Source organism: Equus asinus, chromosome 9 (assembly GCF_041296235.1).
Source record: "Equus asinus isolate D_3611 breed Donkey chromosome 9, EquAss-T2T_v2, whole genome shotgun sequence".
NCBI lineage: Eukaryota > Metazoa > Chordata > Mammalia > Perissodactyla > Equidae > Equus > Equus asinus.
Window position 1 is genome coordinate 10,540,166 of NC_091798.1, and position 27,680 is coordinate 10,567,845.

A 27,680-nucleotide genomic window follows, 5' to 3' on the forward strand; every position below is an offset into this window, starting at 1 on the left:
CGGAGGACCCCACTACCCAGCCACATGTGGCCCTCCAATCGAGTGGTGGTCACATGTACACAGAGAGAGGCTGGCCTCAGGCCCTGATTACTACCCACATTCTTCCAGAGAGCCGTGGGCCAGGGCTCTGCTGAAGCTCAAAGGGCATTGGAAGCTTCCTGCTCTGAGGGGGCACGAATAATGGCTCCCAAAGATGTCCCCCTCCTAACTCATAGAACCTGTGAATGTGACCTCACATGGGAAAAGGGGCTGTGCAGATGTGATGAAGTCAAGGCTCTTGCAATCTCCTGCGTTATCCGGGTGGCTCAATGTCATCACAAGGATCCTTCTCAGAGGGACACAGGGTGGGTGAGAGTGAGAGGAGAAGCAGGTGATGCTGGAAGCAGAGGTTGGGGTGATGGCTTTGAAGATGGAGCAGGGGCCCTGCCAAGGAAGGCAGGTGGCCTCTAGAAGGTACAAAAGGCCGGGAAATGGATTCCCTCTAAGGCCTCCAGGGAGGAAAGCCAACACCTTGACTGATGTCTGACTTCCGGCCTCCAGAACTGTGAGAGAAACAACCTGTGCCGTTTTAACCACTATATTTGTGGTACTAGGAAACTAATTCAGGTCACATGGGTCAAGATGCCAGTGGCCACTCCCTGTGCTCAGCCCAGGCCGGGTGCTGGTCCTTGTGTGGGCAAGAAGCTACAAGTGCACGTTAGTCTCCCCACCCTACGGCTCCCAGGACACCCTGGCCCTTCTCTTCCCCTGGAGGGAACCCCTGAGTTCAGACTCAGAGCACTGCCATCAAACAGAGCCGGCTGGAGCCTCTGAGGAGCAGGGAGCGTGACGTCCCTCCCCCAGTCACCAACTTGGCTATAAGTGGATAAGATGTGGCATCTCCCACGGACATGTCCCTGCAGATGCACTGTATGAGAGAAAGGACGGCTGGCACCTCATAGAAGATTTGCATCAAAGATGTGTTGATTGAATGAAGGACAACCAGGTGTACCAGTTTCCTGTGGCTGCTGTAACAAATTACCACAACCTTAGGGGCTTGAAAAAACAGAAATTCATTCTCTTACAGTTCCAGACGCCAGGAGTCTGAAAACAGTCTCACTGGCTGAAGTTAAGATGTTGGTAGGGCTGGATCCATTTGAGACCATCGAGGGGAGCATCAAATACAGAAACTAGAAAATGTGGTTACTGCAAAATCAATGAAAATAACTGCAAGCTAAATCAAAACCCACCAAAGAGAGGAGAGTAATCTAATTTCTCTCTGGGAGAAGCCATGCTAGTTTCTTTGGGCTGTTTCTGTCCTTTGTGCTAATGCCGTCTTGGCGAGAATTCTAGTGATCTCCACTCAAGGTAATGCGCTCATGTGTCTCCTTTCCTCCACTGGACCCTCAGCTGAGACTCAGTAAATTCTAACTGTGCATTCATGCCTGCGAGCCAGGTGGGAGAGCGACTTCTCCTGGACGTGACCCAGTGGCCTGTAGCCAGTCCTCACTGGCTTTCACCCAATCTCGAAAGCAGCCAAGTGCCCAGAGCTGCCCTCCACTCCTACAGCCTTGCCTTATGACCAACAGAACAGAATGTTCCTGTCCCCACAGACCAAACAAAGGCAGGGGAAAAGGGTGGCCCTAGAGCATGGCCGTTAACATGCCAACAGACGATGCCCTCTGTCAAGATGTTCTCATGCGCAAAAACTCCAACACAAAACCTCAAGATACAACTCCTCCCCTAAATTAACATCAACACCTGAAGAAAGCCTGCCTGGCAGGATCGTCATCATCCTTCGGGCTGCTATTTATTGAGGACTTATACGTGCCACTCTGCACACAATATCTCATTTAGTCCTTTCAATAACCCTTCAAGTTGAGTGTTATTTGGAGTCCCATTATATAGCAGAGGAAACTGAGGTTCAGAGATGAAGTCATTCAGCCAAGTTCATTTCCTCAATTCAATCCTCATGTTCTTTACAACCACTGCAGTCCACACACATAGTTGCCACATCCAAGTATGGGGGCTAGTTCTTCAAAAATACTAACTAACAAGGGTTTTATTTGGTTGGCCATGAGACTCCCTCATTCATGCAGCTGCCAGGGTGTTCTGTATTCTCCACCCCAAGAAAGAGATGACACTGCACAAGAATCTTTTCCTGCCTTAAGTTTCAAAAGTGTAGTCCCTTCGAGGCCAGTAAAGGGCCTATTTGCAAAGACAACACAACAGACTTAGGAGAAGCTGTGAGCAGGAAGAGCAAAGCTGCCCACCGTCTCTATCCCATCCCATCCCATCTTCAGGTCAAGGCTCCCAGACTCGGGGGAGGGGAGAGAGATGGAGGGAGAGCAAGGGAGGAAATAGGTGGACCTTGTCTCTCACCCCTGGACTTGACCCAAAGAGGATGGAGAGGATGACACAGGCCCCAAACTTCAGTCATGTAGGTGTCAACACCCTGTATTTTTGCTGTGCCTTTTCACCTGTAGCAGCATTTACTTACTATTTCTCTTTAAATCAACATTAACTCTTTTAAAACTTAGCTTCCTCCTAAGCAATAACATTCTTAAAATCATAGACTTGATGTGCTAATTATATTTTTCTAGTATTCATGAAAATAAACACATACAATTAACTTTTCTTTTTAAATGCTCATGTATCCCCCTAATGCCCACCCCACCGGGGGAAAAGCTCTGTTCCCGTGGCCTCTCCGCTTTCAGAGCTGAGCCTGGGGAACACACGCATAATCAGGAGGAGGATCTTCTGGAAGGCCTTGGGCAACCATGAGGAAACTACAGGCCAAGGGTTGGTACGGGCTGAAAATGCCAAGAACACAAAAGCTGACAACCCTAGACACAGCCGCAGCGTTAACGAAGCATCATGCTCTCCAAGACCACTGGTTTGTGACAAGCTGGGAAATACACGCCTTCCAAATGCTCCTGGGTACATCGTGAGCTGACTGTCACAAGAACACCCTGATTTTTGAATCTCATAGATAACAAATGACCTGAGATCTGGCTCCCTTCTAGAAAATAATAAGAAGATGCCCCCACTGAGCTATTTGGTTTTGCTCCGTCTACAAACCCACATGCACACAGGGGCCTGAGTGAGTGAAGTTGGGCCTGGTGTCGGAAAAGCCACAGTGCAAGCAGGATGAGAAATGGCCACTGACACTCAGCCTCAGGAAGGGGAAGCCAAGAGGGAATGGTGAGGACTGTGAGGATCTGGGAGCAGGCATCAGCTTTGCCTCAGTGCCGGCGAATTGCTTCAGGCCCAAATAGGGACCCACTTTGTGCAGATGTTCAGATATGTTTTTTTTAATTCTTCCAGTAAGAAAGGCAAACTTTTTTTTTTTTCGCAGGGGAAGAGTCATCCTAAGCTAACATCTGTTGCCAGTCTTCCTCCTTTTGTCCTCCTTTTAGCCCCCAAAGCCCCAGTACATAGCTGTGTATAGTTGTAAGTTTTTCTGGCTCTTCTATGTGAGCCACTGCCACAGCATGGCTACTGACAGACAAGTGATGTGGTTCCTTGCCCAGGAACCAAACCTGGGCCAACAAAGCGGAGCACGCTGAACTTCAACCACTAGGTCATGAGGGCTGGCTCCAGATGTTTAGATCTTTTAAGGGAAGCTGGAAAAAGATATTGTTATGTACAGGCTCTTAATTTTTAACTGTTGACAAGCCAAATTAAAGAACAAAACTCTCTAACAAACAGCATGTGGATCAAATTTAGCCCAGAGGCAGCCAGTCGTAGCCTGTGCATTTGGACCATGAAGGAAGGGACCATGGCTTATTCCTCTGGAGAGAAAACTTTACATGTCTGACCTCATAGACCAACAGCACTCGTAAGGAGAGCCAGTTAGCCCCACATTGCAGATTGTGGTGATGTAGCACTGCGGTTAGGAGAGCAGGCCCCAGAGCCTGGGTTCCTCAGCTGTGTGACCTTGGGCAAGTAACTTCATCTCTCTGAGCCTCAGTTTCCTCATCTATAAAGCAAGGTTCAAAACAACGGTAGGGTGTTGGGAGGAGGAGTTAAATGAGATTATGTGTGTCCCCCACTAGGCACGTATTAAAAAAATATTGATTCTTGATAAGTGACTTGCCTGAGGTCACGCAGCTCAGTTATGAAGAGCCCAGGTCAGCTGACTCCAAAACCAGTGCTCTTCCCACCAGACCACATGTCTCCGTGCCGCATGAACAGCAAATTATGTCACTACATCTGCAAACCCCCAGCCAGGTTAACATCAAACTCCTCACGTCGAACTTCCTGGAAAGTTGTTCTGACACATATTTAGTGACAGGCATTGTCACTATTTCGCAGCCTGAGAATTCGGCTCAGGGGAGAGCTCTGTGGGGCCACAAGTAGAGCTCAGCACGTGTAACCCCGCAGGCCTGGATTCAGACCCAAGCTGCATGACCTCCCCTCTCTGAGCCTCAGCATCCTCATGTGAGAAATGGTTACCCTAGTGATAATAGTTACCCCACTGAGCTGCGTGAGGTCTCAATGAAACAACATGAAGGCAAGCTCTTCAGAAACTGAGAGGCAGCTCACAACTGCTAGCGTGGTAGCTGAAGGCTACAATATTTTAACAATTTCAATGGTAACTGAGTCAGCATTTCTGGGTCTGGCTGGACTGGCCAGGCTGCAGTAGACGGGCCCAGGAAGTGGCTCTGGGCTTCCTTGACCAAGGGTTAGAGCAGGGAGAGAGCAGGGCAAGGCTGCATCCACTGCCAGGATGCTGAGAGAGCAGACCAGGTGGGAACGGGGGTGGGACCACACTGACTCCCCCTCACTGAAGAATAAGGGAGCCCAGGCCTCCGCCTTCCGGGTGAGGAATACAGAGGAGTCACCCGGCTGTTGTTACGCAGTTAATTAATTAACTGTTAAGTAAGGAAGTGTGGAGATACACGACTAAAACAGAATGACATTTTTTAAAAATGTACAAATAGTACACTTAAGATGTGTGCATTTTATTGTATGTTCAGAAAAATCCATAAGGAACTAGCTTTAGTTAACAATACACATGCTGAAATATACTGGGGGTGTGTGCTGATGCCTGCAACTTACTCTGAATGCACCCCAAAAGTTGTAGATGGATGGATATAGCGAGGAAGGGCTAGATGGAGTGATACATGATAAAACCAGCAGAGTAAAATATTAACGGATATAGAATCTAAGGGGTAGGTATGCAAGGGCTCCCTATAAAATTCTGTCACCTTTTCTGCATCGTTTGAAAATTTTTTATGAAAAAAGTTTAAAAAGTTGATGCCTACAAGATAATTTTAATGACAAGAAAAAAATGCATATAACATTAAGCAGAAAAAAGCAAACTATATGACCTCAAATATAGAAAGGTTCCTCCACCACCACGATGGGATTGAGAAAAGACTCTCATTTGGAAAAAGGAAAAGAAAACAAGTCTCTGCTGAAATATTATCATTAGAGATTCATTCGGCTGCACCTCGAAGGCTCCTGACCTTCCAGAATCTTCCTTTATGTTTAGGGTTCTTAAAGAAAATACCCTCAAGTTATTACCAGCATACATCTAAGAAGAAAGAAATTGGCAACCATCTAAGAGTAAAATAGATCTAGGGAGTAACAAGAGGTGAGAGGCGACCACTAGGAGTGGGAGGGAATGGCATGGGGGGGACAAACCCCTCCTCTGCACACGGTCTCTCTATTGGCTACCTTGGGACATTTGCCAATATTATGCCATATGAATAGGGAAACTGAGGCACAAAGGTGTAAAGAGACCTGCCTTGGGTCAAATAATGCTCCACAATACAAAAGTTGGGAGCAGCATCTTCACGATCTCTGCCGAGGGGTCTGCTGTGCCCCACGCACCTGCCCTAGGGAACAGGCAGCCGGAGCCGGGAGCAGACGTGCCAGGTTCATGGCTTTCTCAAAGTCGTCAATACCATCCCAGTGCTTCCAAGTGGGCAGACACCTCTCTGATGCTCCATCATTGCTCTCCAGAGAAGGTATCCTAGCCTCCAGGTGTGGGGGGAAGAAAGAGCAAAGCCATGCATGTCCCACCACTGTCTCTCCACACCCAGTCCTAAGGCAAATCTGCCTGCCGTCAAGTTCACCCATCACCTTTCTGACACAGAAACCTGCACAGGGCGGTGGGGTCCTGGTTGGGCAGGGGAGAGACAACTGTTCTCTGAGCAGGTCCAACACTAGGTGAGACGACCAGGGCCCCTGCACGTGACCTTCTGAAGATGCTCCAATGACAAGTCAGCTCGGAGACCTGGATTCCTGAAAATGCTAGTCGAACAGCCTCTTAACTTGGATAGTCACTCAAGCGGAGAATTAGTCAGAACATCTTTGCCCATTAAACTGCCCTTTTTTTCTTTATAAAATCTGGCTGTTCTTCCCAAAATGTTTTGATGGGCAAATTTTTTAAATGTCTTAGATATATTTATGTGCAGTTCTTTGAAACAGGGAGGATTTCAGCCACCACTCCACTCACAGAGCTTGCCCTGCTCCACGCCGCAATGTGGAGCAAAGGTCAGAGTCAGACGGCCACAAGTCATAAAGCTGGAATTATAGTAAGGCCATCCTGAGGCCAGAGACACAAAGCAAGCACCTCACTCCCCTCTGACCAGTGGAAGTGGCCTCCAAGACTGGGTCCAATCCGAGAAAGTAAACACTGAGGCAGAAGAGGTGAAGGCACTGCATTGGAGGATAACAAAGAGCATATCCAAGGAAGGTTCAGAACCATCCCACTGACAGACACTATAGAGCATCTACTAAGAACGGAGGTGGGACCAGAGAGCGATAAAGGTGTGTGATCAGAGCCACCACGCAGGCTGGGAGAGACCATGACCACGTGAGCCGGGAGCCCGCTGTGGGGCAGGGAGCAGAAAGGAGGTCAACTCAGCTGCAGTTAGGGACCAGGACAAACCCCTTTTGCAGCCCACGTCACAAGCCTCACTTCCGAGGTTTGGGGACCTCACAGTGGCTACATGACAGCTTCCCGAAAGGGGGGACTTCAGTATGTTGGTGACATGGGAAGCTGGGGGAGGGGGAAGGGCAGCAAACGCAGAGTCCCTGGGGCCTTCCATCTTGCTCCCGTTAGCTGATCCCCTCACTGAGAACCTTCTGTCCTAACCGCTCCGAGACACTGCTCACTCGGCAAACGCCAGTTTTGGTTCTTCCCAAGAATCCTGCCTGTCTGCCAGCTGCATGAACAACTGTGGGACCCACCCTGTTAGAAAAGACGCCCCCAAATACCCTGACCCTGAGGCTGTGTCAGCCCGGCCCACTCTTCTCCACAGGGCTGGGAGGAGGTCAGCCTGCATGAGGCAGTTCCGCCCGGCCGGCCCCTCCATCACCTAAGGGGTGAGCCGAGATTCTCCACAGTCTGGGAAGGAGGATTTGGACTTCTTGGAACACAGAAGGCTCCCTGGCTTCTTGAACTTAATGAGGAGGGAGACGCTTTGCTTTGATCTCTGCCCCAAGCTGTGGACGATCAAAAGACTCTGGATTTGTATTTACGTAGGTAGCTCCATTTTTAGGCAAAATTGCACTGAGCGACCGAGCCAGTGTCGGCACCTCCCAGGGGTAGGTAGCACCCCCGGCCGCCCACACCCAGCCTCGTGAGTCTGTGCCTTGGCTCGTCAGCCCCAAAGCAGGACATTAAAGGAGTATTGAGCTACATCTTTAATAATATTAAAAAAAAATGTTTAAGAACCATCATAAAAATCCATTGGATGGCATTTTTTTCCACTTTGGCAAAACTAGAGTCATAGTCTATGTTATTACAGACTCAACCACAAGAGAAGAAAGGCAGCCAGTCACAATTTAGAAAATCACATTCCAATAGCCCTGGAAGGGCATACTAGCCGAGCAGACATGGGTCCAGTCACATCTGTCTTTTTCCACAGACGCTGCTCCCCCAGGCCACTATTGAGCAACCTGTCCCCTTTCCAAGCAGCCTCTGAGTGCTGGAGACTGACCTGAAGTGATTCTCTGTTTTCTCAAACCTACAGACCGAGAGGCCTTGCACTTGATATAATTTGAGAAGCCCCAGAGGAAGACACCTCGACACCACCCCCAACCCTACTCTGCCAATTTAGAAATTTGTTGAAGGGAATATTAACTCTAAAAGGTCCCTTATCAATGTGAGCTGTTCTTGGGAGGGATAATGCATTAAATCATATAGTCATTCATACTTTAGTATGAAGTAGTCTGATAACAGCTACCATTTATTAAGCATCTACTCTGGGTCAGGCATTGAAGCAGGCACTTTAGACAGTCACTTAATCAGACTTTGAAGGAATTAAACGTTAAAAATTCCAATGAGAGAAAGTTTGGGAATGTCCGATTAGCAAGGAGTTAGGATGGGGATGGTAGATATATGGACAAGACTGATATCACAAAGAGTGATAGAAGGCCAAGGGAGAAGTAATTAATGCTAATGGGAAAGTCAAGCCAGGCTTCACAGAGGTGACGTCTGAGTGGAATTTTGATGGATGAAGAGAAGTTCAACAGAGAGCCACAGTGAAGAAGGGAATTCTGGCAGAAGAGGAAAGATGAGAAAAGGTACAGGTATATAAAATAACAAAGCATATACAGCAGTCTGAGTTCCAGCAGGAATATTCAAATTAAGAGAATTCAAGAAGGCTTTAGTAAACAGACTATTGACTGAGGGGTGGGCAAGATCCAGGGAGACCACGAGAGACAGTGCAGGACTCCAAGGGCTGTACCAACCCCGGCCTCAAAAGGAGGAAGGGAGGCAGCAGTTACCTGAAAGGAGAAAGAGAAAATTTCCTAGAGAGGGCCACCTTGAGAGGATCCAAGTCTTCTAAGGCACGCAGCCAGCCTGAGATGGCCCCTCAGGGAGGGGTCCCCCTGCCTATCTCTCCTCTTCCTCCACAGATCTCCTGTGGGGCTGCCTATCCGCCAAGCCCAACAGGAAGCCAGAGGGCAGGGCAGGGGGTCCTGGGGGTGCATCCCTAGTCATCTGACTCCTGGGGCTCAGAGCTGGGCAGAGCAGAGTGGAGGGTGGGTCTGGGGTGGGGGTAACTGGAAAATACCCAGGTGTATGAGATGTGGCTGGAACATGGAGTATGGGTTGGAGGGGTGACAGAGGGATACAGAGCAAGGATGTGACCGCAAAGGAGCCTGTCGGACAGGCTAAGAGTGAGCGGGGACCACTGACCTGACATGGTCACAGAGACACTGGCCACTGCTGGCCTTTGCTGAGGGCCCTGGGAACAGGTGTCCACCAAAAGGTGCCTGGCAGGCAGCCAGTAACTCCTGAGCTGAGCCAACACGTTCCCACGCTTCCCAAGCTGTGCCCGGGAAGCTGAGCCCAGCCGGCGTTGGCTCCCGGAGCTCCTGACTCTGCAGACGACAGCCTGGGAAAACAGCAGGGTGGTGTCTGCCGGTGGCTACCCGAGGGAGCGCAACCTGGACCATCTTGAACCGGCTAACACCAATCTCCCTCTTTTATTTGTATTCCATTCCACCTTTTTTGCCCTCCTCACGTGGAAAGACAGCCCTGTGATAAGGGACTGCCAGGTTTCCCAGACAGATGACAAATATCTGTCCGCTTCCCCCAAGGGACAGCTCCAGGCGGCCAGCCGGGAAGCTGAGGCAGTCCTGCCCTGCAGGGCCTCAGAAGAAGAGCGCCAGCCCCTCTGTCTGGGAAACAGTAAAGCAATCTCCGAAGTGATTCATTAAAAGCCCTGCAGTGGCAGAAGACCATCACCCAGATGTGAAAACAAACACAGAGGGAAACTCCAGCATCAGAATGGTTTCAATTTTTTAAACAAACGCACGGCTGTCTCAGGGAAGGGAAGAGCCGTTTTACCGTCTCTCCAGCCCCTGAATCCAAGGCAAACCTTCTCCAGCCAGCAGGCCAGGCAAATTCCCACGATGCCAGACTCAGAAAACTGTGAAAACACTCACTTGACCCTCCGGGGCCCTTCGCACTAGAACTTCGTGACCCAGCGGCCAAGGCCAGTCACCCAAGCTCACCCAGCTTTTGGTGGTGCAGCCTTCAGCTCAGCCTTTGTAAAGCATCAGAAATTAAGGCAGAAGCGATTGTTCCATGCTGCTCTGAAAAAATTGGCATAGAAAATAAACGGGGTATGAATCAATATCGAGCAAAACCGACAAAAAACATGGTAAAAATGGGAGAAAATGGGAGTATGTTTGGGCACAGATCACATATTACCATGCACAGTGTCTGGCAGAGTAAATAGCACATAGTAGGCATTTGATAACTATGTCAGGAAGGAAGGAAGGAGCCTCAGCCAGGGAGGAAGTTGTCCAGGGATCCAGGAGTTCCCGAAGGACCTGCTTTACTTGGAGGAACCCAGGAGAACCACAGCTGACCCCGCCTCCACCCATTAAGTGGTAAGGATTGGAAAAGATCAGTTCCTTGAAGCCAAATTCAAATCTTTCCCATGAGAAAATATTAAAATGCTCTTACACAGCTGGGATTTCTTTTTTTTTAATTGTGGTAAAACACACATTACATAAAATTTACCAGCTGATCCATTTTTAAGCGCACAGTTCAGTGGCATCAAGCACATTGTTGAGACATCACCACTCCCATCCATCTCCAGAACTCTTCCCATCTTGAAAAAGTGAAAGTGTGCACACATTAAACAACAACTCGCGACTTCAGCACACCCGCCACGGCAGCCCCCGGCCGCCATTCTGCTTTCCGTCTCTATGAGTTTGACTCCTCTAGGTACTTCATCTAGGTGGAATCATATAGTCTTTGACCTTTTGTGACTGGCTTGTTTCACTTAGCATAACGTCCTCAAGTTTCATCTGGGTTATAGCACGTGTCAGAATTTCCTTTCTGTTAAGACTAAATAATATTCCTTTGTATGTTTATACCATATTTTGTTTATCCAATCATCCATCGACGGACACTTGGTTGCTTCCCCCTTTTGGCTCTTGCAAATAATGCTAGTACAAACATGGTGTACAAATATCTCTCAGAGTGCCAGCTTTCAATTCTTTAGGGGTGTATACCACTGGGATTTCTTCTGAGCAATGAACTTTCCCCTGAAGGGGGGCAGTGGCAGGGGAAGAATCCAGCATTCTCGGAGCAAATCATCTAGTTGTCAGATGGCTGGAGAACACGGCCGTTGTGAACTGACTCATGTTTAGGCTAGACCTCTAACCGTACACTGTGCGCACAGATAGTTAGGAACCTGTGGGAACCCCATTCCTTGTCACAGCCAGTCGCACATTCCCAGGGAAGATCAGTGCAAAGGGCAGGGTTTGGAAGCCTGAGAGACCCAGGTTCAAGGCTCAGGAGGAGCCCTTCCCAGCTACATGACTCGGGTAAGCCAGAGAACCGATAAGATCCTCAGTTTCCTCGCCTGCAAAATGGAGATCACAGACAGCTCTTCACAAAGCTGCAGTGAAGACTGCTGAGAAGGGACACAGGGTGCCGGGGGCTGCTGGCGCTCAACAAACACTGCCTTTCCTCCATTCTAAGATCCCTCCCCTGTGTCCTCAACGTCACATTTCTGTACTCACATTTACGAATGCAGAGTGTGCCTGACCAGACACCAGCTTTATTGTTACCTGTGAATTGAGTGAACTTAGCCAAACCACTCTGAAGAGATCACAGAATTTTCCCAAGAAGAAGCTGGCGTGAAGACCCCAGGTTGAGAATGCCTAGCACTCAGGGCGGGGCACATTCACCTGTCAAAGGGCCCTGCTCACCTCAGACGAAACAAGGACTTCCAAAGAGTGAGTCCTTAGCCCAGTGCTGTGCAGCAAAACTGTTAATACAGTGTTAATACAGTGGCTGGGGAACAGACTCAACAGTGGAGCATAAAGGTTAGGGCTATGGTTCTGGAATTAGTAGTCTTGGGTGTGACCATAACAAAGCCACATGATTTCTCCAAACCTCAGCTTCCTCATCTGTGAAATGGAACCAACAGCAGTACTGCCTCCCAGGGTGGCAGTGAGGAGCAAGAGATGGATAGTGTCGTAACACGCTTGGCGCAGAAGCCACACCGGCTCAGCCGTGGAACTCAGATGAGATGAGCCAGGGCCTCTCTCCCCTCAGTCCTCATCCTCAGGCATTTCTGCAGGAAAAGAGGATTTAATGAGAAGCTTGCACCATGCTCTGCCCCTTCTCCAAACTGTACCATCAGCCCCCTCCATATTTTCTTTCATCACCCTCAAGGCCTTGATCATAAAGTTTAGGGGCATCCATCCATCCATCCATTCATGCACCCACCCAACAATTAGTGAGCGCCTACCCAATCCCGAGGCTGACAGAGCCAGTGGCAACCAAGAGATGAACAGAACAGACCTCGTCTCCACAGGAAGTCACAGGAAAAGTGGAGAAGGAACGAAAGTAAGGACAAGAATCACGAACACTGATCCAGGGCTATGTGCCAGGCATGGCTTCAAGCGCCTTCGCATAACTCATATAATTCTTCCCGTAGTCCTGTGAGTAGCACTGGTACGATTCCCATTTTACAGGTGTAGAAACAGGGGTGTGGGCAGGAACTTGCCCAAGGTCACAAAACTGGTAAGTAGGGGAGCTGGGATTTGAACTCCAGCCCTCTGGCTCCAAAGTCCATGTTTTTAACTAGATTGAGAGTCAAAAAATGTTAACATCTGGTATGATATAGGCACCAACTGATCAGGACAAATACTGGTGATTTTGCGATGCTCTTACATGCCAGCTGAAAACCAACCAGCCCTGTGTGAACCACTTTTAACCTCTGGACTGTAGGAACCAAACACTAATGGGAGTCCTGGGGCAGAGGGTGGGGATCTGGCTTGGAAGCATGAAGGAGGGTGTCTAACAGCTCCCCAGAATCAGCAAGCAGCTAACTGCTGGTGGGATCTCAATACCCGGAAGGTTGACAAGTGGTGAACACGTAAATTCCGCTCTTCAGCTCAGTCCCTTACCATTCACGGAGAGCAGTTCTCACAGGGGACAGCTCATTTAACCCTCAGAGACCCCTGTGAAGGGCGTCTAATTGCTGTCCACTTCACAGAGGAGCAAGCTGAGGCTCAGTGGGGGAACTTCTTGCAGCCAACTCCAAGCTGAGGATGCCCGGCACACCTGTCTGTTGAAGACCTCTGTTCAGCTCAGAGGAAAGAATTATTTCCAAAGAATGTCTTTGGCCCCATTCTGCATGCTTGTCAAAAGCAATGGGGCCTGCATATAGTCTCTTTGTCTCCCACTAACGACCAGCCCAGACATCAGGGCCCCTTGCTTTATACTCTGCCCTGGCATCCCCTCCTCAAGGTGGCCACCCTGACTGCACTATCTAAAACTGTAACCACAGGCCCTCCAGGACCGGTTCAGCTGACCTCATCTCTTATCAACAGAGTGATTAAGAATTGCCTTTTGGAAAATCTGCAAAGTCACGTAGCCAGGGCATGCACAAAAGACAAAATCGTGACCTGAATTGACCGTGGAACCAAAGATCCTCCTTCCCACAGAACCCAAGGACCAGGACACGACCCGAACTTGAAAGTTGGACTCTTATCAGAAGCGAGGGGCCCCTCATTCAGGAAGATCTGGTGTTAAAATTCCTTCCCCATCTCATCATACATGTATAGAACACTGTCATACATGTTCAAACCTTACCATACACACTTGAGGCCCACCAATCAAACCCCATCCCACCAGCATTTCCGTGTGCCAGCCTGTTCTCCCAACCTCTTAAATTTCACCCCAGATACTGAACCGGGGAGACAGATCTGGGGACACACACCCCCTGTTCTCCCTGCAGGTTGATCTCACAGAATAAACTGATCTCTTTTCCCAAAGGCTGATGCCATAATCAATTGGCTCGTTTATGCGCATCGGGCAAGTGAACCCCAATTTTGCACAGTAACCAAATCACACCCCATCGCTCACCACTGCCTTTCTCTCCTCCATTTTTCTTCAGAACACTATGGTTATCTGGCATCACAGATTTATTTGTCTAGCGTCTGTTTCTCCCCAATTAGACTGTAAGCCCCATGAGGGCAGGAAATTTGTCCATTTTGTTCTTCCCTGCATCCCCAACACCTGGAACAGGTCCCAGGGCATCATAGGCAGTCAGTGTGGTTTAGTTCAATGAAAGAATAAGTAAATGAGTGCAGATGGGTTAGGGAATTACCCCTTGTCTAAGGAGCTAGAAACAAGGACAAGGAACTCACCTGGGCCGCTCCCCCCAACAAGTCTAAGATACCCCCAGGCTTGGCCTCAGGGCTAATAGGAACACTTGACCTCTTGCCTTCCCTTTCCCAGTCCTCTTCCCCTTCAAGGTGTCATACTCATAAGAGGCCCCTCATTTCAGGGACCCGTTTGGACGGCACCCCGTAGCCGCACTCCGGATCTTTCTTACTTGTCTCTGATCTGACACAACACATGTATCCTCCCCTACTTCCACCCCTTAGCAGCACCAGGCCAAGTCTGTCTCCTCAGGTACCTGTAATCCCCATTCATGCAAAGGTATTGATGAATGATAACAGGCAACAGATAGGACTTTTAAAGGGATCTTCTAGTGACAAGACAGTGACACAACACAATGGCTAATTGTAGGGGTTTCAGGGATCCCAGGAGCTTAACATGCCTCATCATACACAGATTATTATCTGGGGATGCCATTCATCCCTTCATTTCTTCATTTGCTATCTCAGCACACATTTACTGAGTGCCTTCCGCCTGCCAGGACAGATCCTGTGTGACGATGACATAAGAGTGAGCACGATAGCCAAAGTCCCTGCTCTCAGAAAACCCACTGTCTAGCTGAGCAGAGAGAGCAGTAAGCAAAGACCTTGCCAAGAAGGTTTAATCTCATTCTTAGTATTATAATAGAGGGTGGGGGCCCGTGCGGGGACCAGAGGCAGCTACCCAAGGAATGGGCATTCCAGAAGGCCCTCTGGAGCAACTGCAGTCTGCATGGGCTGCTGGCGGGGGACTGAGAGTCCGGCCGGGAGCCAGGGAGATGTGGGCATTCCAGGAGCTGCAATGGTGCCGAAGTCTGAAATGGCACAAGCAAGGCTGGCCCTGGGCCCACTGGCTTCATGGGACCCTCAAACGTGGCTGAAGCTCAGCACGGCCCAGGCATTTGTGCCAGGCAGTAGGAAAAAGCAACAGGGCAAGGCGTACCCAGGACTGAGTAGACGCCAGCCGCTCTCCCCTCTCTTTGGAATGTTAGAGATGGAGCCTGTGTTCCTAGGGTTCTTCGTGCCCTATAAAGTTGCCCGACTTCGTGATCTTAACAACACAAGGGGCAAATGGGCTGCATCTGCACACAATCTGCAGTGCCTCCTCGACCCTGGCACATCCGACGAGCTGTTTCAACATCCCGCTGCCCTCTCCCCTGCATGTCAAGGGTAAGAAAGCCTTGGCGCTAGCCACAGCAATTACGGGCGACCAGAGAGTTTTCTTTGACCTGCCAACTAAGGTAAGCACCTTTTTTCAAAGATACCCAAGATTTGGCTTTTAATTCAGCTTGAACCCAAGTCTCCCTCCCGGGCACGATCTCCAACGTGCTCAGTTGCCCAGTGGAAAGAGTCAGAGCCCTTTCCTTTCCTGGCTTTCTCTGATACAACAAGCTTCCAGCAACTGTCAGAAAAGATGGCAAGTAACATCCGTGGTGGAGACAAGCCTACGAAATTATTTCAAACATACAGCAAGGCACTGTGCTCGCTGCAGAGACACACGCTGTTCCATGGACATGGGCCCACTCATGAGTCACCAAGCACAATGGGGCATTGTTGAAAGTGTTGGGAACATGAGAATTTCCTCGCTGCCCAGCTTGGGGAATGCTGGAGCGATGTGTGCCTCCAGAAATGAAGTCAGACAGACTCGGCCCAACTTCCATTTGCTGGGCCCAGAGACCATGAGGCCACCATGTTTTATGCTGACTTTTGCTCGTAAGAACCACCCTCAAAGTTATGTTTAAGGGTCGACTTCTCATCTGCACAGGCAAGAGAAGTGAGTGCTTTGACAAAGGACATGAACAGAACCGTGATCAGAGGGTCCTAGGCCATGTGAAAGGCTGTTCTAAAGACCCTCACATCAGGCTTCTGCACTAACAGAGACACTGGTGAGAAGAGGAAAAACTTGCCATGATTTGGCGTGAGGAAGGGCTATGGCAGGCATGCAGGCAACAATCCCTCGGCAATAATACATAATAGCTCTCATTTCTTGAGAAATCTATTATGGGTCAGACACTGTTCGGTGCTTTATAAGTGTGGCTTCATTTCCTTCCCACATCTCTAAGATATAGGCAGACCATGCCAACCTCAGCTACAGAAGGAAGCCAGACTCCAAGAGGTGACAGGACGTGCCTGTGTCACAGAGCTAGTGATGTGCACACCCAGGATTTGAACTCAGGTCTGAAGGTGGTGCCCTTCTCTTAGCCACTGTACTATAACACATGACAGAATTTGGTGGCTGAGAGGTATTTATTGCTGGGAGAATGATATCTCCTTAGCTCTGGATTAAGGGCAGCACAAGGAGCCAGTTGCACAGTCCTAGATTTTGAGCTCCTCTCTCCCATGATCCTTTGCACCTATCTCTAGCACAGCTCTTGTCACATAACTCAATGCCGAGATGGCTTGTTAGAACACTGTCTCCTCCACCAAATCCTGAGTCTAACCAGAACAGGCACTCCAACCTATTGTCTGCATCTGCCACCACATCTGGAGTTGTGTCTGCATTGCAAACATTTTTGTGGGTCTGCATGAATGGATGGATAGATGGTTGCCAAGATGTATGGATAATTCAGATGATCTGGGTTCAAGTCCAAGCTCAGCCATTGGCTGGCTGTGTGGACTTGAGCAAGTAACTTCACATCAGCAGGACTCAGTTTCCTCATCTGTACCATTGAGAGGCTCAATTACAACTGTACCTACCAAATGCAAGACAGATCCCACAAATGGAATGCAAAATGAACACTCTTTGTTTTTATTTTATTTCATTTAAATTGATACAGATTTATTTTCTGATATAAAAATATAACTAGGTCATCAAGCCCATGAACGTTTCTTTTGAAATGAGATTAAGTTTCAAAAGAGAAGTTGATTTTAAAAATCTGTTCAACAATGTCCATTAATACTCAAATATTACAAATAACTGTGAAGGTGACACATGGATGAGTGAGTTTTGGAAACCAGGTTAGCTGATCTTTTACATCGGTGCCAAGGTCTAAATTCTGTGCCTCTGATAGGTGGACCAGGGAAGGGGCTAAATGCAGGCAGACACACGTGGAGAAGTGAAGTGGTGACAGACACGACATTCCAGAAGGGCCTTGGCCGCCACATTCAGCATTCAGCATCTACCGGATGCCTGCTCTGTGCCCGGTACGGGGCTACATGCCATGGTGACATCCCTGTGAATGTGAAAAGTATCCTGAACAGATAGATAGGCAGGTTAGGGGGAGAGGACAACCAGAAGTTGGTTTTGTCTTTTTAAATTTTTAAGTTCTATCAGTAGAGGTGACCATAGGTAGGCCTTTCCTGGCTTACACTCAATAAAACACAGACATGGGAAGCTGTCTAGAACACAGAAGACTTCGTATTTATGCGTCTGTAAAGGGGAAACAAGTAGAGGCTTGGGCCAAATAAGCTCTAATTTCCCATCTAATCCTAACTTGGCTTGGTGCTATCACCAATTGAGTACTGGACTTATCTGAATATTTATTACTCTGATTGAAAAGCTCATTAGTTAAAGCAACCTGGCCACTAATCATTTCACCTGGAAAATTCCCCCTTAACCCGAGAGCTCTTCTGCTGCTGTCTCATTTTCCAGGGTCATCAGCTCCTCGGGTTCCCATTCAAACTCCTGGGGTGGGAGTGGCATCACGGAGAAAGGCTGAGGGTAAAGATTCTGCAACACGACTCCATCAGCTTCTCTCCTTTTCCCAGGCCAGTGCTGGGCAAAGAGAGGGTGGAGTGGATGAGGGCAAATTCGAACCCCCTCCAAGCCAAACAGCTCTCCTTGAACCCTGATCCATCCATGGACAGAAGCCAGAAGCATCACTGTTGTGCATGAAGAAACCAGACATGTTTCCAAAGCTTGCTGGGAAAACTACTCAGATGAATATGGCTTCCTGTAAAAACCAAACCGAAGGCAAATAAAATGTAGAAATAGCATCCCAACATTTCCTTTATGCCCACTGTATAATTTTCTTCTAGCTGGACATCTGCTAGGATTTTTCCCAATTTCTTTTAGATGTCAAGGCTAGAATGTTAAAGACTTCTGAACCTATTTCCGATGGTGCAGTAGGGGCTGGGGTTCCCATACCACCAAGCAATTCTCAGACACCAGCTGGGTGTCCCACAAATCAACTCAGTTCTGACACTGTCTACCTGGAGATTGCATCAGATCCCACAGGTTAAGGGCTCAGGCCCACAGGACGGCCCCAACCCCCACCCCGCTTCACACAATCACAAGGCTAGCTTGTCTTCTGTGCTTCTGAAGGACTGGCTACAGCTCAGAGGTTCCCATGGCCCTCTCCATGGGTTCAACTAATTTGCTAGAGCAGCTCACAGAACTCAGAGAAACATTTTACCTTCTACATCACCAGTTTATTAGAAAAAGATACAACTCAGGAATAGCCAGATGGAGGAGCTGCAGAGGGCAAGGTCTGGGGAAAGGGAGCAGAACTTCCATGCCCTCCCAGAGCATGCCACTCTCCCCAGATCTCCACGGGTGCACCAACCTGGAAGGTCTCCAAATCCCATCGTTTTGGGTTTTTATGGAGGCTTCATCACACAGGTATGATGGATGAAAGCATTAGCCATTGGTGATTGATGCAACCCTCAGCAGGGGCGGGACCGCATTCACGGTTGGTTCCCCTGGCAACCAGCCCCCATCCATAGGGGCTTTCCAAAAGTCACCTCGTTAACACGAACCCAGTTGTGGTGGAAAGGGGCTTGCTGGGAATAACAAGACACCCATTTCACCTTTATGCCTCTGAAGTGATTTTAGTAACTAAGGACAAGAGACTAAATATTATAACAAAAGATGTTATCATTGTTTGCATCTTATCGCTCAGGAAATTCCAAGGGTTTTAAGAGCTCTGTCCCAGAAATGGGGACAAAGATCAAATATATATTTGTTATCATAAATCGCAATATCACAAATGTGTTTTCAATGGTACTTGGAGACATGAACGAAGACATAAAAAACAAAACAGCGGTGGGTGGAGATTTCCACGACCCACAGGAGGGACTTCCCAGTTGAACAAGAGTAATAAATGCCATTTGTTAAGCAAGTCCTATGTACCCGAAAGGCACTGGGTGGGACACTGTGTGTTTATTATCTCACCAGGTCCCGACTGTGGCTTCCTTATGTAGGTGTCATGGTTTCCATTTTACAGATCAAGAAACAGGCTGGGGTGAGGTTTAGGGTATGTGACTTGCCAGAATTCACACAGCTAGTAAGTTGCACAACTAGGATTCGAGCCCAGGTCTGATTCTCACACCCACTCTTCTCCTTGAACCCCATCACATCCCCACCCCAGAGGGTGCAGAATCTTGCCTCCTACCCCAACCCGCCTTCTAGAGGGTCCTCTCAGTCCACATCCCTGGACGCCGCGCGCTCCCCTCTCTCGCCCCTTCGCTTCAGCCTGGTGTGTGTTCCCGCCCCCCTCCTCCTCCACAGGAATTTGTCTCTGTCCTCCTAGAGCCAGGCTATAGTCTCCTTCCTCCAAGAAGTCCTCCCAGCCTTCTTCCACACGATCATCCCCTTCTCTGACCTCCCATGACCTGGAAAGGTGAGGACTTACAATTCGACCCTTGAATATCGCAAGAGGGAGTGGATTTCACCACTGTCTATTCCCACCCAAGTTCAGAAGCAAATCCACCATCGCTCTGCATGTCAAGACCCCCTACGCTCTGTCTCGAGGGGCTACGGTGTGACGGACCTTGAGAGAACGTGGTGTCCACACAGGGCAGTTTAGATGGGACTTGGCAAAGTCTCCAGGCTCCTGTAAGTGTCATTCTGATGGCTGATCCACAGGTGACCAGAAGGCTACACACTGGAGTGACTAGACAAAGACCATTTGGGACACCTCTGCCAAGGGCACATCCTCGAATGTAACAAGCCCTCTGGGCACAGGGCAGCTCCAGGCCGCTCCCTGAGTCTCTCAGTGCTGGCCTTTCTCTCTCCACCTGGACCCCGTTCAGTCTTCCCTGTGTCACTCTCTCCTGCCCTGCCCTCCAGCCTGGGGACCCTCCTGTGGTCCGGGGTGGGGAGAGGCCCGTGAGGTTTTCCTCGATCCTCGTTCTAATCCTAACGTTACCGCAGAGATTTTCCTCCCCGCCTCAGTCCCCACTTTAACTCGCAGAGGCTGGCTTTGGTTGTCTCAGCACTGGACATGAGGTCACGCCAGAGAGCGAGCAGTTCAAGTCGGGCTCAGGAAGCCACCCACCTCAGCTTGAATCTCACCACATTCTAGCTGTGTAGCTCAATATAGTTTCATAACCTCTCTGTGGTGAAGTCCCCTCATCCATAACCACCCCGGTCCGAGCGGCAGCCATGATGTGAGGGATAAATGGGTCACCCACACGCAGCTCCCAGACCAGGGTCTGGCACGTGGTAAGCACTCCATACATTTAACTGTGGGTATTATTTCTTGCACTTTTTATTCCCACAATTAAAACCCGGCTTTCCCTTGAAGTGGGGTGGCCTCTGTCTGACCCAAGGAAAAGTCACATGCGAGGAAGTGGGAAGAAAGTGAAGCAGAGAGGTGGCATCCGAAAGTCACAGCCAGCATCCAAAAGAGAGGGCAGACGCCCGCCCGGGACCCAGGCCACAGAGGCGGGGGCAGGAGCAGTGAGCAGGCCCACGGCTCGGCCTGACTCACACGGCCGTGCGCCAGCAGAGGTCAACAAGGCCTCCAGGCCGCCCCCTGAGACACATCTCTGTGACGACCTCCAACATCATGTCCTCAGATAACAATAGCTACCTTTGAGGAGAGGTCGTGAAAATGAGCAGAATTAATACACAGAAAGAGCTTAGACGGTCCCTGCATGTCAGACTTGACAAACGTTAGAGCCCATTGCTATCTCGGTAATTCTTATGTTTATTCTTTGTGCCTTTCTGCATTTTCCATTTTTCTATGATGAATATGCATTACTTTGACAACTAGGAAAATATGGGGAAAGGACATATTTTAAAGAAGAAAAAAAAACCCAACAATTAAAGAGAGAGAACATCAGTCCTGAAGGGTGTAAAAGAGGGAGAGGATATATCCAGTTGGGGATAATTCAGGGTGGGCCTCATGGAGGCGGTGGCATCTGAGATGTTTTCAAGCACCGGTAAAATTTCCTTAAGCAGTAAGCAGTTTCCAGGGTATTAAGGTTCTCTGGTGTCCATGATGACTAAAGAGCAGGGAAATTACTGCCAATGGAAAAGGTGTGAGCAGAGAAAACCCAGCGACACCAGTGGAAGGTTCGGGAAGAAGGTCCCGTGAGGCGCATGTTTTCCAGAACGCCTATTTTCCGGGCAACACGGAGGCAGAAAGTGAGCAAGCCCTTTAAAACTGAGAGACCTTTCTCTGTTACTGATCTAGGCTTAGAATTGGCACTGGAAAACACGAACTGATCATTCACAAGAGAAGAAATAAAAAAGGATCACTAAAACAGTGGGGGAAACAGCGATAAAGTAAAACGGGCCAATAGACACAAGGACGGTCAGAGTGGGAAAGGAAGCAGAAAAGGGAAGGCCATAAGATTTATTCTTACCCCTGCAGATCAACAAGATTACACTCAACACTGCCTGAAACATAGAGCACCACATTCTCCTCTGTCTCACCCCCAAGGCCCTCCCCTAAACGAGGGTCAACGACCGCCACTCACCTCCCCGGAGCACGCCTCACTCGCCACCGCTCCCTGCTCTGCCAAGGGGGCCTGGACGGGGCAGAGAGCAAGGGTGTATGTCCTGCCCTAACAGAGCTGAAGCATCAGAACCCAAGGAAATGACAAAACCAGGCTAGCGGGCATAGGCAAGGCACCCAGAGCCCACACCCTCTTACTTCGTTCAATCTTTTTGTAAGAGAACCTCCAATTACGCTTCAGTAAATCAACAGACAGTGTGTGGCATCTCAGTGTGCAGAGTAGGAATCCCACTTCTGCCCCCTCAAACAGAGTAACTCCAGGCAGGAGCCTCCCTCCTGGGAGCATGCATTCCCCGATCCATCCAATGGGAGGGGTGGCATAGACCCTGCAAGTGGTTAGGGGCATTAGAGAGAGTGAACACATAGCCTCATCGGCCCTCAATAAGGACCAGCAATCTGTGCTGTCAAAAAGTCAGAGAGAGGGCCGGCCCAGTGGCATAGTGGTTAAGTTTGTGCACTCCACTTCAGGGGCCCGGCCCGGGGCTCATGGGTTCAGATCCCAGGTATGGACCTACACATCGGTCATCAAGCCATGCTGTGGTGGCATCCCACATACAAAAGTGGAGAAAGTTCGGCACAGATGTTAGCTCAGTGACAATTTTCCTCACCAAAAAAAAGTCAGAGAGGAGGGTGAGTGTGCACAAAAATGTACAGAGTGGTTCCTCCTGGCTGGAGGGCAATGGCTGGAAGTGGGCTGTGCTGCTGAAGTCTGATCCCTCTGGTTCTCTGCTACCAAGTGCTCCTGGCCAGGGACAGGCTTTCCAGGTGTCAGAAGTCTCATTTTCCCACACTGCATAACAGGAGCGGGTAGTTCAGTGGGGACCTGGGCATGCAAAGCATTGGGGCTGGTGGGTCACACGCTGGGCCGGACCCCACAGGCAAGCCTTAGCAGTTTTTGTGGTCACTTAGGCACTGGGCAAGAAGAAAGACCTCAGACATCCATCCGCAGCTCTGGACTAAGAAAGAGGCAAACACGCCGGCTAGGGGCAGCTACAGCAGCTTCCAGAGGCTTCTAGTTCAGTGAACTGATTCTACATGAAGCAGAGATAATTTAAGAAAACAATGCCTATTATCCCGGACATTTGAGAACATTCACTGTTCTTCCTGTCCTGTCCCCATCTTGCAGGTCACAAAATAGGCAGAAGAGCCTGATACTTGGGGACTAGCTATTTGATTTAGGAACTAAAACGCTGCCTCTAGTGACTCAAATGAGGAGCCCGATTGTCTACCCTGAGTCCTCAACTCAGTGACAACCTGGGACACATGTCCTGCAGGACGCCTTTCTCTCACTCATCTTCTTGCATAAAGTCACCTACTGATCAAGGCAGCCAGGAGTCGAGACCTCCCTTCATTTCACCTCGTCAAATGCTGCCAAAGGAGCACCAATATATTCTGCGGTCTCTGCCTCGTTCCATCTTCATTTAGCAAAAGCCACTGACACTATTAATTTGCTTTGAGATTCAGTGGAGAAGTAAACAAGCCATTTACATGAAACTAAATCAAAGTGGTGTCAGGTGGGAAGGGAGGCCGGCCACTGCTGACAGCGGCGAGCACTGTTTGCCATCCCCCGGGAGACCAGTCCAAGGGGAGGGTGCCGAAGATGCTGGCAGCTCAGGAAATACAAGTTTAGCAGAAATGGAAGAAAGGCTGTGGGTGGTACGCGCTGGAAATGATTTTTAAAATGTTTAAATAAATTCACAGATGACACATCCAGAAGGGATTGTGAAAGGAACCTAGAATGGGCAACATGTTTATAAATCAGCAAAATGACTAAAGCACACTGGCCTCTCTCCCCCACAAGAACAGTGTCGCCACGGCGAGCTTGGGAAGCATTCCCGACCCTGGGTTTCACAACAATTAAATCACGAATATGACTCTTAATACGTCAGGAAAGCAAAGATGTCACAACCACAAACCTTTACAACAGTTCACTGTGCCAAGAATTTATGTGGTGTGCCTGATAAGATGGACATTGCTTCATCAATCACATTAATTATGTGAAAGGGCCCATTTTACTATGAAGCATACAAAAAACAACTAGAAAGTACAATGTAACTGCAGCACCTGCCACAGAGCTGATATATTAGTTATAATACGCACTATTATGTTAGCACCAATTGGACTCGCCTTCTTAAAACATGGGCGATTTGGGAAGAATGATTTCAACACTCCTGGTCTCTTTTGAAGACAATGTGAGAAAAACGAACTGGATGCCCTGGTTTCCCTTTGAGAAGTTGTCCTGCAGCGGGAGGGGCGTTTGGCATCAGTCCTGCCCCCACTTTTAAGGGTCTAAAGCCCCCACCTTGAGGGTGGGGTGCATGCCTGCAGCCATGTCCCCGCTTCCTCTTAGAAATCTCCTGGAGGTTCCCCAGCCTCCGCTTGGATGCTGCAAACACTGGAGCACTCACTCCAGGACAGCTCCTTCCATCAAGGGGGCTACCTACTTTCCTCTAGTTCTAATTCTGCTTTCTTGGGAACATGGAGAGAAAGCTCATCTTCCCTTGGCGGGCCAGGCTATGCCAGCTAAAATGCCGTTAGCTTCAAGAGGAAGAAAACCCAGCTCAAAGGGGATGAGACAATAGGAGCTCGACAGACTCGCCTGAGAGGCAGCCCCGAGTTGGGGGCGTCTGGCTGCAGGGTGGGGAGACTGACCTGGTGGCTCAGACTGCTCCCCAGGCTGCTTGCCCTTGTGGTCACAGGATGCTGCCAACAGCCAGCAGGGCTACCTGCTTTCTTGTTCACTGTTGGGGGGAGGAGTGGACAGGCACACGGTCCCTTCCTGACCCCCCTCATCTAAGTGCAGACTGACTTTCCCAGAGACCCCTCCCTAACTCCTCCTTGCATCCCATTGGCCTGAAATGTCTTAGATCTGCCCATCTCTGAACCAATCGCAGAAGCAAGGGGATAGGGCTTCCCTGATTGGCTTAGCTATTGATCAACCAGGGCCCTTCCAGGCTGTGGGTCCATCTGCCAAACCCTGCTGCTGTCAGACAAGGGGAGAAGGGTAGTGGATGCTGGAGGGGTAACCACTATGTCCCCTCGTGGTCCTTCTCTGCTCCTGGTTGGAAAGCCCAGCCCCTTCCCCTGACCCTCTGCAGGCACCATCCCTGGGCCTCTTCTGGTCTGCCCGCCTGCCCCAGCACTCAGCACTTTGGGGTGCTCCCCTGTGCAGGGGAGCCACTCTGCACCTGTGTGGGTACACTGGGCGGCCAGGAACACTGGCCAAACCCAACTTGTGGCTTTTACGATCACGTCACACTGGGGGCTTACACTGGACAAATTCCCATGGGCGTCTGGGGGCCTGGGTTTGGATTCCTGCTCTACCACTTACTGGATGTGTAACCCTGCACAGGTTATTTCCCCACCTGCTCCCTTGGTTTTCTCATCCTTAAGATGGGAAGAATAATAATACCTGTAATATTGGGGTATTTTTTTTTTTAAAGATTTTATTTTTTCCTTTTTTCTCCCCAAAGCCCCCCGGTACATAGTTGTGTATTCTTCGTTGTGGGTTCTTCTAGTTGTGGCATGTGGGACGCTGCCTCAGCGTGGTCTGACGAGCAGTGCCATGTCCGCGCCCAGGATTCGAACTAACGAAACACTGGGCCGCCTGCAGCGGAGCGCGCGAACTTAACCACTCGGCCACGAGGCCAGCCCCAATATTGGGGTATTTTGAAGAAATAAAGCATTCATTGTGTAGTGCACAATAAGTCCCTCATAGATCTTGGTATTATTATTATTATTCACAATAATAAATTGGTTCTCCCTCATCTGGTACCGACATCAACTGCCAACCGCAGAGCAAAGTAACAGCTTTCTGCTTCTCCATCACTCAGCCCAGATCCAGAAATGTGATCCTTGCCATCTGTGGTCGCCCAGTTGTGCAGAAGGCCCTGCATTCTCCACAGGAGAAGCTCGCTCTCCGCCCTCCCGGAGCCCTACCCTCCCCCTCCACCTGCTCGGCGCTGCCCCCTGGCCCCTGCCCCTTGCCCCCTGCTATGTAACAGAACTGAGCAGAAGAGCTCTATCACAACAGAAATACCCCTTTTCAGTAACCACATGTCTTTTTCCTGCCTCCGTTACTCAAAGGCATTATTAAAGTTAATTTTAAGAAAAAAATATCAGAGCCGCTGGAAAGATAATTTTAATAGTAACCATTCGTCTTGTAAAACACTCAGCTTTCTCCAGGAGCTAAAAAAGAAAAGTAACTATCGCACTCTATTTCCTTGCAAGTGTTTCTATGCTACATCGTACTGCAGTGGGAAGTCGTGGAAACAATTACTGATATTGACATTTTTTAAGCAGTTTTAAGCAATTTGCCAAGGCAAGAATGACAGGGAAAACTAACTGCCCAGCCACTGCTTCCTCTTTGGGTTGAAAACCAGTCAATGAGTGGATCATGTTCCAGATCTCAACACTTCCTTCCCGCCCAGGCTGCAAATTCCTGTTGCTCAGGAACTTTCTCGAGCTCCCACCCCCGAATCTGTCCAGCACCCTCTTGCTTTGGCCTCATCCCTGGGGCTCTGTCCGATTGCCGGAATTCAATCTCATTCTCCTCAGCCCTCAGACAGACCCCTCAACCAGACTGGCCACTTGGTGTCGGCTCGGCTCTCCCAGCTCATCTTCAGTCCCACGCTCTGCAGCCCTCCAGTCAGGGCTCTCCGCGCCCTGCACGCAGTCCAGCCCTTACCCTGATCACCTGCCTATCCCGCAGGGTAAGAGTGGAGACCATTCCTTTACACACTCAGCAGAGCAATACCTGAGAGGCCTCAGGGTACCCATCAACCTTGATTTTGACCTCAAGGAGGAAACCCATGTTCTTGCAAAGACAGCTCCCTTATCATCACCATCAGAGACAGAAAGGGCTGGATGGATCATGAAGCTAATTCTGTGCGAGAAGCTCTCATGAAGGCACGATTGTTTCCATTTCTTCTGTCCTCCCTCTGCCATGTGGCCTTGCCCTGAGAACCCACCCCCACTGCACTGACCCTGGGCTTGCCTGTGTGCTTTGCTTTGGCCAAGGCATATTAGCAGATGTGACATGACAGGGACTCTTCCAGGGCTTGCAGAGTTTGGTTTTCCCACTTAGAATTTCATACTCCGCCATGAGAAAGCCATGCCCCAGGTAACCACTAGTCCAAAGAGACTCGGACCCAACCTGCAGCCTGGAGCCAAGCCTGGCCAATGCCAACCGAAACACAGTCAACCCTAGACCCATAAGCAAGAAAATAAATGTCTGTGGTTGCTTGTATGCAGCAAAACCCAAAATGGAGCACCACTGCCCAACAACACCATTACTGGCATCCTGACCACAGGGCTCCTCGTGCCCCAAATCGAGAGGTGACTGCAAGCCACAATATGAAAAGGCAACCTGTGGAATGGGAGAAAATATTTGCAAACCACATATCCGATGAGAGGTTAACATCCAAAACATATGAGAAAATCATACAATTCAATAGCAAACAACCAAATAATCCAATTTAAAAATGGGCGAAGGATGTTTCTCCAGAGAAGACAAACAGATGGCCAACAGGTAGGTGAAAAGGTGCTCAACACCACTGATCATCAGGGAAATGCAAATCAAAACCACAATGAGATGTCACTTCACACATGTTAGAATGGCTATTATCAAAAAGACAAGAAAAACAAGTTTTGGCAAGGATGCAAAGAAAAGGGAATCCTTGTGCACTCTTGGTTGAAATGTAAATTTGTGCAGCCATTATGGAAAACAATTATGGAAATTCCTCAAAAAATTAAAATAGAACTACCATACGACCCAGCAACCCCACTTCTGGGTATATATCCAAAGGAAATGAACTCACCGTCTCAGAGACATATGCACTCCAGTGTTTACCACAG

The 27,680-nt window shown here is 49.3% G+C and overlaps 1 long non-coding RNA gene across 5 annotated transcripts in view; it reads right to left on the reverse strand.

Annotated features, from left to right (window-relative positions):
- The window catches only part of LOC123288950 (uncharacterized), a 209,032-nt gene that overhangs the window by 64,191 nt on the left and 117,161 nt on the right, over window positions 1-27,680 (reverse strand). For 3 of the 5 annotated variants that reach the window (XR_006532593.2, XR_011505721.1, XR_006532595.2), the window contains one exon: window positions 10,444-12,044. This is a non-coding gene — a long non-coding RNA (uncharacterized lncRNA). Of the gene's footprint in view, window positions 1-10,443; window positions 12,045-27,680 lie in introns of those variants that run through there. The other 2 variants (XR_011505723.1, XR_011505722.1) reach the window with 2 other exon arrangements.